This window comes from Rhinolophus sinicus, chromosome 8, assembly GCF_057876585.1.
Source record: "Rhinolophus sinicus isolate RSI-liver-muscle chromosome 8, RSI-T2T, whole genome shotgun sequence".
NCBI classification, from domain to species: Eukaryota; Metazoa; Chordata; class Mammalia; order Chiroptera; family Rhinolophidae; genus Rhinolophus; species Rhinolophus sinicus.
This window is the reverse complement of record NC_142508.1, coordinates 29,378,397-29,392,450: the sequence shown is the minus strand read 5'-3', so window position 1 is coordinate 29,392,450 and position 14,054 is coordinate 29,378,397. Positions and strand designations below refer to the sequence as shown.

The following is a 14,054-nucleotide window of genomic DNA, read 5'->3' as shown; positions in this document are numbered from 1 at the left end:
TGGAAGGCAGTGTGGAGGTTCCTCAAAAAATTAAGAACAGAATTACCATATGACCCAGAAATCCCTGTCCTTGGTATCTAAACAAAAAATCTGAAAACATTTATCTGTATAAGTATATGTGCTCCAGTGTTCATTGGAGTTTTATTTACAGTGGCCAAAAATATTTTTTAATCAGCTATAATGTGGCTACTAAAATTTGACATGTTTCAAATGATATGGAGTATTAACTCTAAAAAATATCTAAGTCCTACAGTACACATATGTCAGCTCTGTATGTCATGTTTAGTACTAAGAAACAAAAAGGTAAACAAAACTACCTGTTTTCAAGGAACTTACAGTCAAATGAGAGTCACCGGCACTGAAACAAACATGTAAAATACAACGTGACAAGTTTAAGATGCATGTTCTGGCCAGGCAAAAATAAGTGTTGTTAAAGGCTATTTCTGTAAAAGGTACTACTGACTTTGCTCATGCTGAACTACAGAATTTCCGGGGTCTATTTTGAGCTTATCTCTGTATGTGGTTACTTAACATTGAGAATGGTGGATTCATATTTCAAAATGAAATAATGCATATATTGCTATACCTTAACTAGAACACAAATTCAAATACCTGTAAATTATATACTGTGTGCCTGGATATAAATTTTGCATTCTCCTCGAGGAAAAAATTTCAACTAACTGCTGATACAGGAGAGATGATGTAAGCAACATGGTGATGTGAGTGGACCTCCAGGTCTCTACTCTTAAAGTTACAATAAGATGGATAGCTATAATTTAATAGTTATTCCCTGTTCAACACACAAACACATCTGAAAGATCTGCACAGTTGAGACATCTGAAGGTGGGCCTATAGAAGTGAAAAGGGAAGGTGAGAGGGGTTGGATGGGGAAAGAGAGAGACAATAGCTGCAGCTGCAGTCTTGACACTTACAAGGGCTCCAGCAGATGCAACAGCAGTAAAGGGTGAGGGTGCAACCATCACTGGGCAAACTGGAATAGCAGTGACAGCAATTGGGCCTGGGTGGCTTCCACACTGGCTGAGCCTAAGGTCAGGGCGAGAGAAGCAGTGCAACGAGTAGCAGTGTTCCACAACCCACCATCACAGGATGAAGGATTCCACAGACATGGGAACCCACCCACCCCATCCTCCTGTGGCCCATTCATCAGTAAAATCCTCACTCCGCAGATCACAAAAGAGCTTTAAAAAATTCCCAGCCTGAGTGGTTTATACTTATTCTGGCGAAACCCACTAGAAAGAACAGAGCTGCAGACATGCAAACCTAATCCCCATCACCCCTCCCCTACCCATGGCAGCGGAGCCTGTTTGAAATAGCTGGATTAACTCAGAGTGGTTCTGCCAGCAGCTTCTGGCTACTAGAAGGCTGTGCTGGGAACACACAGGCCAGAAAACCCAGAGCCAGCCACAACCCACTGCAGAGGTGATGCCCTAGACCAAGTTGATTTGGTCATAAAGGGGATGCCCACATCCTTGGGGAATATGGTCCAGATGATACCACCCCACAGAGATCCTGGGAGAATCAGTAGTGCAAGTGTTACATGGGGTGTCAGGCGGAGTCTCTAGTCCCGCTCCCCACATAAGAACACAGGATATGGTGAGGCCAAAATGGAACACCCACAGAGCCATAGATAGGGGAGTCATGTCATTATAGTCTCTCTGATGGCTGGGTTGGAGACACAGGAGGCAGGAGTCACACAATCCATAACCCACTGTCCACTTCTCTCTGCCAACCAACCTCACTTGCTAGCTGCAATTCTCCTCTCTGCAATTAGTAATCCACACTCCACCATACCACAACTACACCACCACACTACCTTGCTAGCTTAGCCGCAACAGTTATATCAATGGTTAATGGCTAACCAGTAACAGTCGATGGCCAACTAGTCACAGATGATGACCATTTACTATGTGAGCCAGTGCCTTTCTATATGAGTCCGAGAGCTTGGAAACTGCTCTCTGGGGTTCTGTCCCCACAGCAAGTAAGAGAAAATAAAAACTTGCACTTCATCACCACCAACCAGAAAACAAAAGAAAGACTTCTACTTATCAATCTGCTAAATAGTGAAGAGTCAAATACTTTTAAAAATAATTTTATTCCCACAAATGCCCAGGCAGATAAATAATCCATCAAGCAAAATGAGGGAGCACAGAAAGAAAATGAAAAATTTTTAGAAAGTAAACTTAAAGACATGTAAGACTGATTTAAATGTCAGAGAATTCAAGATTGCAGTTCTTAAAAAACTTAATGAGATATAAGAAAGCTCAAAAAGAAGCTGAAAAAGCTCAAGAATAAAATCAACAAACAAAAGAAGTACTGCACCAAAGAGATTTAAACTACAAAGAACCAAAAAGAAATTCTGGAGCTGAAAAACTCAATAAAAGAGATGAAGAATGAACTACAGAGGTAAGGAGATAGAGCAGATCAGATAGAAAAAATAATTAGACTTTAAGCATAGAAATCTAGAAATAACTCAGGTGGAAGAAGAGAGAGAATTAAGAGTAAAAAAGTATTAAAGAACCATACAAGAACAATCTGAGTCCATTAGTAAGAACAATATAAGAATATTGGATATACTAGAGAAGAAGAGAGGGAGAAAGGAACAGAGAGCCTATTCAAACAAATAATCAACAAAAACTTCTCAAAACTAGGGAAAAACTGGATCCTCGAGCCCAAGAAGCTAACAGAACACCTAATTATCTCAATCCAAAAAGACCTTCTCCAAAGCCCTTTATATTAAAGCTGTCAAAAATTAATGACAAAGAGAAAATTCTCAAGGAAGCCAGGGAAAGGCACACAATAACCTACAAAGGAAACCTTATTAGATTATCATCAAATTATTCAGCAGAAGCACCAAAACTAGGAAAGAGTGGAATCAAATATTCAAACCATTCAAAGGGAGAAACCACCAGTCAAGAATAACATATCCAGTAATGTTATCTTTTAGATATGAAGGATAAATAAAGGCTTCTCAGGACATACAGATGCTGAGAGAATTCACCACCACAAGACATGAAGGGTGTTTTTCTATGTGAAACAAAGACATAAAGATTATTTTAAAACACTGTGAATAAGATAACTAACAGACAGAAAGAAGAAATCATAAGTCTTGTTCAGGAATAGGATATTAAACAGTTAAATATAACACAAAGGTAAAAGGAGGTAAAGCCATTTAAAGAAAAAAGACAATAGCTACTGCAATTTTGGAAATGAATTCACAGCATAAAATGGGATAATTTGTGACAACAAAAACATAAAAAGGGAGAGCGGAAAGGTCTGCACTTGCACAGGTGAATGGAGATAAGATGCAATCAGAAGAAAAAGGACTATTGTACATACGAATTTTAAAATTTCACAAACCTAATGCTAACCACAAAACAAAAATCTAGAACAGAGAAACATAACATTAAAAAGAAAGAAAACATAGGAAGAAAGTCATAGAATACCACAAAACTAAAAATAACAGACAGAAACACAAAGGGAAAAGAAAAAATGGAGACATAGAGATACCAGAAAAGATGAAATGGCTGTAGGAAATCCTCCTGTGGCAATAATCACCCTAAATGCAAATGGACTGAATTCACCAATTAAAAGGCACAGACTAGTGGGATTGATTAAAAAATAAAACCCAACTATATGCTGCCTTCAGGAGACACTTCTCAGCTGCAAAGACAAATGTAGACTTAAAGTGAAGGGGTGAAAAATGATACTTCAAGCAAATAACATCCAGAGAAAAACAGGTGTAACAATACTTATATCAGACAAAATAGATTTCAAAATTAAAAAGTAGCAAGAAACAAATATTGACATTACATAATGATAAAGGGGACACTACATCAAGAAGACATAACAGTTATCAATATATAGTACATACCCAATCAGGAAGCACCAAAATATATAAAGCAACTACTAATAGAAATATAGGGAGAGACTGACAAAAACATAATTATAGTAGGGGACCTAAATACCCCATTGACAGTTATGGATAGATTATCCAAACAAAAAGTCAATAAGGCAGTATTGGCCTTAAATGACATATTAGACCAAATGGACATAAGTGACATTTATAGAGCTTTTCATTCCAGAACACCAGACTATGCATTCTTCTCTAGTGCACACGGAACATTCTAAAGGATAGATCATTTATTGGGACACAAAACTAGCCTCAATTAATTTAAGAAAATTGAGATCAGACCAAGCATATTCTCTGACCACAATGCTTTGAAATTGGAAATCAACTGCAAAAAGAAAGCATGGGAAAAAACACAATATGTGGAGATTAAACAACATGCTACTAAACAATGACTAGGTGAAAAAGGGAATAAGAGATCAAAAGACACATAAAGAGATGGTTCAAGATAGCAGGTTAGGTAAACGCTATGCCTACTGCATCCCAGGCAAGGCAAGTTTGCCCACTTTCACCACTTTTACTCAGCATAGTACTGGAAGCGCTAGCCACGGCAATCAGAGAAGAAAAAGAAATAAAAGTCATCCAAATGGAAAAGGAAGAAGTAAAATTGTTATTATTGACAGATGACATGATACTATACAGAGAGAACCCCAAAGATTCCACCAAACAACTACTAGAACTGATAAATGAATTTAGTAAAGTAACAGGATACAACATTTATGTTCAGAAATTGGTTGCATTTTATACACAAATAACAATCTATCAGAAAGAGAAATTAAGAAAACAATCACATTTATAATTACAACAAAAAAATTAAAATACTTAGAAATAAATTTAACCAAGGAAGTAAAAGACCTATACTCAGAAAATTATATGACATTGAAGACAGAAATTAAATAAGATATAAATAAATAGAAACATATAACATGCTCATGGATAGGAAGAATTTATATAGTTAAAATGTCAATACTACCCAAAGCAATCTATAGATTCAAAGCAATCCCTATTGAAATACCAATGGCATTTTTCAGAGAACTAGAATAAATAAACCTATAATTTATATGAAACCATAAAAGACCCCCAATAGTCATGGCAATCTTGAGAAAGAAGAACAAGGCTGGAGGTATCATGCTACCTGATATCAAATTATGCTACAAGGCTATAGTAATGAAAACAGCATGATATTGGCATAAAAAAGACACATAGATCAATGAAACAGAATAGAGAGCCCAGAAATAAATCCATGCATATATGGTCATTTAATCTATGACAAAAGAAGCAAGAATTTAAATTGGGTAAAGACAGTCTATTTAATAAATAGTGCTGGGAAAACTGGACAGATACATGCAAAAAAATGAAACTGGACCACCTACTTATGCCATATATAAGAATAAACTGAAAATGGATTAAAGACTTAAAGGTAAGACCTGAAACCATAAAACTCCTAGAAGAAAATATAGGAAGTAAACTTTCAGACATTACCCTTAGTATTATTTTTACTGATGTATCTACTTGGTCAAAGGAAACAAAAGAAAAAATAAAATGGGACCACATTAAACTAAAATGGTCTTTTCATAACAAAGGAAACCATCAACAAAACAAAAAGACATCCTACTGAACGGAAGATATTTGCCAATGGTACATCTGACAAGGGGTTAATATCCAAAATTTATTTTTAAAAAAATCTTACAACTCAACACCAAAAAAACAAACAATCCAATTTAAAAAGTGGGTAGAGGACTTGAATAGATATTTCTTCAAAGAGGACACAGGTGGCCAGACATATGAAAAGATGCTCAAAATCACTAATCATCAGAGAAATGCAAATGAAAACCACAAAGAGATACCACCTCACCCGTGTGGGAATGGCTCTCATCAATAAATCAGTAAAAACAAGTGTTGGCAAGGATGTAGAGAAAAGGGAACCCTGTTTCAATGTTGGTGGGATTACACATTGGTACAGCCACTATGGAAAACAGTATGGACATTCTTCAAAAAATTAAAACTAGAACTACCTTATGACCCAGCAATTCCACTCCTAGTTAATTATCAAAATAAAACCAAAACACTAATTTGAAAAAATATATGCACCCCTATGTTTACTGCAGCACCATTCACAATAGCCAAAATATGGAAACAACCAAAATGCCCATCAATGGATGATTGGATAAAGAAATTGTGGTACATTTATACAATGGAGTGTAACTCTGCCATAAAAAAGAATGAAATCTTACCATTTGCAACAACATAGATGGACTTAGAGGATATTATGCTAAGTGAAATAAGGCAGACTAAAATAAATACCATCTCACTTATATGTGGAATCTAAAGAACAGATTAAATGAACAAACAAAACAGAAATAGACACAGATACAGAGAACAAACTGATGGTTGCTAGATAGGAGTGGGGTTGGGGGGCTGAGTGAGAAAAGTAAAGGGATTAGGAAACACAAATAGGTAGTCACAAAATAGTCATGGGGATGTGAAATACAGTATGGGCAGTATAGTCAATAATATTGTAAAGACTATTTAGAGTGTCAGTGGGTGGTAGTCTAATGGAGGGATCACTTCATAGATTATATAAATGCCTAACCACTGTGCTGTACACCTGAAACATTATATATATATATATATATATATATATATATATATATATATATATATTTGTATATATTTGTGTGTGTGTTTGTGTATAGTCATGGGATGATGGGATGTAAAGTATAGTATAGGGAATATAGTTAATGGTATTGTAATAACTGTACAATATCAGATGGGTAGTAGACTTGTTTGGGTTATCACTTTGTGAGGGGTGTAAACGTTGTTTTGTACACCTGAAACTAAAAAAAAAAAAAAAAAAAAAAAAGTTTTTAATTTAAAACGTTGCAAAGAAGATAGAGACAAATGAAAATAACAATATGATACATCAAAATTTGGGGGATGCAGCAAAAACAATAGTAAGAGGAAAGTGTATAGCATTACAGGCCTACCTCCAGAAAAATCTCAAATAAACAACCTAACATTTCACCTTGAAGAACTAGGGGGAAAAAAAAAAGTAAAGCCCAAAGTCAGTAGAAGGGAGGAAACAGTAAAAATCAGAGTATAATTAAACAAAATAGAGAACAAAAAGACAAGAGAAAAAATTAATGCAACAAAGAACTGATTCTTTGAAAAGATTAATAAAATTGACAAACCTCTAGTTATACTCACTAAGGAAAAAAAAAGAAAAACACCGCAAATGAACAAAATCAGAAATGAACATCACAGAAATACAAAGGACCAGACAAGAATACTATGAAAGGCTATATGCCACCGAATTCACTAACCTAGAAGAAACGGACAAATTGTTACAAATATATAACCTTCCTAGACTTAATCATGAATAATTGGAAAATCTAAGTAGGCCTATCAACAGTAAAGAAATTGAAAGTCATCAAAATCTCCCAAAACAGTAAAAGTCCAAGACCAGATAGCTTCTCTAGTGAATTCTGCCAAACATTGTAAAATGAGTTAATACCTATCCTGCTCAAACTCTTCTAAAAAGTTGAAGAAGAGGCTATACTTACTAATTCATTTTTTGAGGCCAACATTACCCTAATACCAAAACTTGACAAGGGCTGCTGGCCCAGCAGCACAGTGGTGGTGGTGGTCGTGGCGGCGGTAGCGGCCGCCTCTCTGCGGTGTCTACCACAGCGACCTCCGCCCCCTCCTCAGAGGAGTTCGCAGACAGGGCGCCCAGGCCGAGTCCAGCTCCCTGGCTCCTGATAGAAGCTTATCCATAGGTGTCCACGTCAGGCCAGATCCGCCAGAAGACCATCATCAAAGAGGGGATGCTGACCAAACAAAACAATTCATTCCAATGATCCAAGAGAAGATACTTCAAGCTTTGATGACTAACGCTACACAATGCAGAGACTGCAAGGTTCATCATATTTGATGAGGTGCAACTGACCTGATGAGATACCATCCTGGCTGATCCAGCACCAAACATGTCCACCGCAATTCCTACGCTCGTGTAGGAAACTCATCTTATGTCTGATAACAGAAGAGGAATGGAAGATTGGATTGCAGCTCGGACAACCATCCAGAACAGGGAGCATTTTGTGCCCACCCAGTGCAGCACGGACCCCTTCCCAGGGATGCGCCATGGATAGCTGGTTCCCACAGGAGGCAGCCTACTGCAACGTGTGTCGGGAGGCTCTGTCTGGGGTCACGTCCCACGGACTGTCCTGTGCAGCGTGCAAGTTAATGCCCACAAGCGGTGCGCTGTGCGCACAACCAGTAACTGCAGGTAGACCACACTGGCCTCGGTCCGGAAGGACAGCATCAAGGCAGAGGACCGGATCGCTATGCCTCACTAGTGGCTGGAAGGAAGCCTGCTGGTAAGCGCATAGTGCACCATGTATGACAAGCCTGGGGGCAGCGGGCTGCACCTGCAGCACTGGCCTCAACAGCTTAGATTCCGATGGCTTCTGGAAGGCCACATGTCCTCCACTCTGCACAAGACCCTAGTTGGTCTTTGTCAATTCAAAAAGTGGTGACAACCAGGGCGTGAAAGTCTTCAGAAGGTTCCAACAGCTACAGAGCCCTGCCCAGGCCTTTGATCCCACCCAAGGACCTGCCCCTCAGCTGACACTTGTTCTAGCAGTTTCACACATTCCAGATTCTGCTCTGTGGTGGTGATGGCAGTGTTGGCTGGGCCTGGAATCGACACCCTCAGTCTCTTCACAAACAGTGTCAGCTGGGAGTGTCGCCCCTTGGCCCAGGGAACAACCTGGCTCCCATGGGAGGCTGGGGCTCAGCCTGTGACATTGACACCCAGCTCCTGCAGATCCTGGAGAGGCTGGAAAGAGCCAGAACCAAGATGCTGGACAGGTGGAGCATCATCGTCTATAAGCCCAAACTCCCTCGGCAGGCGTTCTCTTGCACCATCCTCACTGAGGACTTGAGCAAGGGTTCCGAGGTATAGCAATTTCCCTGCCATGAAGACTCTGTCGCAGCCCATCTTCCTCAAATCCTGACTTCCGACAAGCGCTCAGGGGTGATCTCATTGGTGAAAGTGCTCCGCATGATGGTGGAGGACTTCATGGCTGAAATGAGGACGGACTACAAGGACACGACAGAGCTTGGGGAGTCAGATGTCATGGCCAAGAAGGTCTGTTCCCTGGGCACCTAAGTGGAGGGTGTCAGGGCACAGAGGCACTCCAATTCCCTGCCATTTGTTTCCCGACCAGTGCTGTCCTGAAAGAGAAGCTGGATTCTTTCCTCAGGACCTTGGATGATGAGCCCCAGGCCTCGTCCTCTCTGTCAACCCCACCGTCCACTAGTGCCAAGGAGGTAGAAAAAGCATTGGTCAAGTCCACTACATAGTGATTCGTTCCCAGGCAGATAGTCAGACGATTCATCAAATTGTGAATTGAAGGTACTGCAGCGTGCAAGGGTGGCGTCACCTTATTTAATTCCCTATAGTCCACAGTCATTCGCCAGGTCCCATCAGGCTTCTTGACAGGTCATACTGGGGAATTAAAGGGACTGTGCGTAGGCCTTACAATATGTGCCTTCTCCAATTCCAATATTGTACGACCAATCTCCTCCTGCCCTCCTGGCAGGCGGTACTGTCGCACTGTAACCACGCGCCAGGGCTGTGGCAACACTTGAGGAGGGTGGTGAGCATGCCCACGTGTCATCGCTTTCACGACCCGGATCCGGAGATGGAATTCTCCCACCGACGTCTGTAAAATGAGGCCATGTAGCACGTTCACCCCTAGAATATACTCAGGAACGGGGGGGACATAAACCTTGTAGGTATGAGGGGGAAGCCTTCCTATATCCAGTGGTAAGGAAACAGCTTTTACCATCACAGTTTTTCCCCCGTAGCCATCAATGCAGATTGTTGGTCTGGGGAACAGTTCTGGGTTCCCATAAACAAGACTGCAGTCGGCGCCAGTGTCAACTAGGGCCAAAACCTTCTGCACATCGGAAGGGGACCAATGTATGGACAGTTCCACGTGGGGCCTCCGGTCCCTGCTCATCCCTTCTGACCAGGTACCTTGGCCCTACCCCTAATCAAGCTGAAAAGAGTCGGCCTCAAGTGGCCACATGAAGTCTTAGAGGGACACGGGTCGCACTTTCCCAGACTTCTCCTTTAGGTTTCACCAGAATGCTGTTCTGGACGCAACTGTTTCCAAAGTTCCAACAAGAGTGCATTGGGTTGTTAGTCTATGTTTTCCCGATCGACTCCTGTTGCCATGAGATCACACCACATCTGTGTGAGTGTTACTCTCTGTGGCCCGTGACCTTGCCCCTTTACTTTTGATTTGGGCTTCCAGGACTTAACTGCTCAGACCTCCTGTCTTAACTTCCTTTACCGCTGGCTTTCAACATCCCCTAGCGTGGCCATGGCAATGGTAACTTCATGGATCTGCCACCCCACATAAGGTGTAAGAATGGCAACCAAGGATCCAAAAGCACTCCCAGGTGCAGTATCCAAAACCAGATCTCTCATGCTCGCTGTAAAAAGCTCGTCATCCGGTGTCCGCATATTAGGGTTGCAAATAGCATGTCTCACACCCATTTCACAGATGATTTGAGTAAGTTCCATATATGACTGCCATTGACTCACAGTGTCTGGCAGCTCGCCAGCCTGTCCCCATACGGTGCGTACCGCATCAGTGAGCCACTCCATTAGAGTGTGGTTGCCCTGGTCATGGGCCAACCTATGGCAATTCTGTAACCTTTGTTATAGGGCCGGATGCACTGTCATGAAGGCTAGCTTTTCCATCTCGCCTGGGGATCAGAGAATGCTGTCTGCTCCCTCATCCCATAAACATAGTTGCCAAGCCGAGACCGGCTCTGTAAGGTGCTGTAGGCACTGCCTCCCCAACTCCTGCAAGTCAGTGGGAGTGTATGGGGTGTAGGTCGTGAACTCAGTCACAGCTGGGTTGCCAGCAGCAACGCCCCCGGGGCCCAAAGGTTGCTCACAGTTTACCTTTTGCTTCAAGATTGGCCAGGCTTGGGGGTTGGGAGCTTCCTCCGCCGCTGACTCAGAGTCTCCACCTTGGGGCCCCTCTTCTAACAGGCAGACCCAAGCTGCCCAGCGCCTCCAATCAGGACACCTGGTCCGGCACTTGAGCCATTTCATTAAGCGCATCTTCCCTGTCGAGACTCAAAGCCGTGAGGAGCATCCAGCCCACACGGCCGGCTGTAGCCTTCGCCTCCTCCAGCAACCGCTCAGCCAGAGCCTGCAGGGCCCTTTCCACACTGGCTGGACAGCCATCCATGTCCTCCCACCCTTCCTCAGGAGTCCAACTCCTGAGAACAGTGGCCACCGGGTACCTCACACTGTGTGGGGGCCATCTGTTCTCCTGCCCAGAGTCAGACGCCATTCCTACCTGGTCAGAATCTTGCTCACCGTGCCAGGTGTCTGAGTGGGTGGTGGCCTCGGTGTAAGATGTCCATAATCCTCAGAGCCTACAGCAGCAGCAGATCACCAAAAGGAAGGCAATGCCTTCCATGGCCAGGAGGGAGGTGTGCCATCTGGAGGCTTGAGTCTCCCAGGCAGACGGCACCTCCCATTCCCAGTGCCGCTCCTCACGGGCCTCCCGAAGCTGAGCTTTCACATGCACAAACTGCTCCACCATCCTTCGGAGAGTTTTGGCCGGCACCATACCCTGCTCGCTGTACCATGTGTCATGTGGGATGTCATGTGGGGTCTCTGGTCCCACTCCCCACATAGGAATACAGAATATGGTGAGGCCAAAAAGGAACACCCACGGAGCCATAGGTCGGGGAGTCACACCACTATATTCTCTCTGGCGGCTGGGTTGGATAAAAGGAGGCAGGAGCCACAGGATCCACAACCTGCTGTCCACTTGTCTCTGCCAACCAACCTCACTTCCTCACTTGCTAGCTGCAATCCGCCTCTCTGCAATCCGTAATCCATACTCTGCCACGTCACGCCACGGCAGGACGCCACACTACCACGCCACACACCTTGCTAGCTTTGCCACAGCAGTTATATCAGTGGCTAATGGCTAACCAGTAACAGCCGATGGCCAACTAGTCACAGCTGATGACCACCTACGACCTGAGCCAGCACCTTTCTATGTGAGGCCAAGAGCCTGGAAATTGCTTTCTGGTGCTCTGTCTCCACAGACCTGAAGTTGGACGACAGAACGTGCCACAGCGACAGCTGTGGGGTGCCAAGTGCAGAAGCCTCTGCGAAGTGTCCAAATCCCCATATGAAAAGCTGATAAGCAAAGGAAGTTTGTCACTGGGCAGTTGTGCCTCTTTTCCTCCCCCGTCAGGAAACTGGGTTGGCCTGCCAACGCTGAACACAAGATCTTGTTCACGAATGTTTGGGCTGGGTGTCTTGTTCTTTGCCTGGGGTTCAGCCTAGAGTGGCTTATTGATTAGGGCCGATCGTTTAACTCAGAACTAGAAAACCTAGGGTATTACACAGAGGAGTGTGTCATGAACAGCTGTTTAGCCTGGATGCAAAAACATCCCTGGGCTTCAACAACAAGCTGATGAGCACCCAGAGAAGCAAGTGCCGGATGGAACCAAGAACATGATGTGGCATCTGGTTCTCGGAACCAGGGCTGCTGCATAGAACCTACAAAGACCTGGAGCAAAACGCCCTGTGGCTGTGATGAGCAGCCCATCCCACTGCCCAGTCTCCAGGGAACTGCTGTCCTCAACATCCCCAGCCAGGCCAGAGGGACCCACTTGCATGGGAGGGCACCAAGGAAGATGACACTTTTGCAGCACCGGCATTCGATGATGAGATCTTAGTCCAGGTCACTGTGTTTGGCACTATGCAGATGGCTGTCTCAGGCCATTAAACTGCAGCATCACCGCATTGCCCTGTGTCACTCAGTGAAGATTTCCATCCTGGGGAAGGAGAGCTGTGGATCCAGCCAGGGTCCCCTCGGATTATCCACAAAAGCCGGGCACAGATGCTCACGAGGGACTGGGCATGTGAGGACACCCTGAAGTGCTGGGAAGACACACAGAAGTGTGCACTCATCACTCGCCGTCTTTCTCTCTGCTCCCGGACACCTGTCCCAGAAGGAGACCAGTTTGCGCAGGCGGCAGGAACTCGCACCCACAGCATCCGGGAGATAGCTGGGTGCTACGAGACGTGGAGCAGGAATTCACCCACGCCGTTCATTCCTGCGCCAAGTCCATGGACTGAGTGCACAGCAGAGTGAGGCTATACTGCAGCTTTTTCCAGGAAATGGTGAGTAACATCAAGCCTGGCCAGCCAGCGGAGCTGCTGCTGGCCGGGAAGATGGCCTGGCAGTTGGATCCGTCCGGAGTGGCTTGCGCGGCTGCTCTTGCTGAAACAGGCCAACAGCTCAGGAAGCTGTGGACACCCCCTGGCTGTGCCAGCCCATGGCACAGTGATGAAGAGAATGTAATGTTGGATCTTTTCAAATGCAGCCTCAGCGGGAAATTCCGCCTGGTGACCAAGTTTAAGAAGGAGAGAAACAACATGAACAGAGAAGCTCACAGTAGCCTGGGAGCCCCGGTTCACCTCTGGGGGGACAGAGGAGATTGCAGCCTGGTGGGAGCACCTCAGTCCCTGTGAGTATATAAGGACATCTTCACAGGGCACGGCATCCGGGCTCTGAGCTCCTGTACCTGGAGTGGAGGGACCTCAAGGACCTTGGAGTGACCAAGGTGGGCCACATGGCAAGGATCCTGTGTGACATCAGGGGCCTTAGCCGGACACCCTGCCGCTAACGCCTAGCCTCCGCCCTCTGGGCCTGTGTCCTCTGCTCCCGCGACTGAGGCTGGGTGGGGGGTGGGGAGACACGCAGTGCAGGTTGTGTTCCTTCTCATGGTTCTACTCCCTTTGTACGCAACAGAAATCCACGCAGACACCCGTCCGGGCCACCCTGGGGTCTTGAACACACCAACACAGCTACCTTTGGAAACGCACCTTTCCAACCTGGCATCGCGTGGGGCAAACCGTGCCACCACCTTTCAGCTCTCGCTGACCCTGGGCCAGATCTGGCCTCCTGTGCACTGGGCATCGCAGCAGAAGCAGCATGTCTGGCCACACATTATTGTCCTGTGGGGTCCTGTCTGTGTGACACCATCTCCCGGACGTTCAGACACCTGC

At 44.6% G+C, this 14,054-nt stretch overlaps 1 pseudogene; it reads left to right on the top strand.

Moving 5' to 3' along the window:
- The first annotated feature begins 7,713 nt into the window (after positions 1-7,713).
- LOC109453465 (diacylglycerol kinase delta-like) lies at positions 7,714-13,672 on the top strand (annotated as a pseudogene).
- Positions 13,673-14,054: the final 382 nt, after the last annotated feature.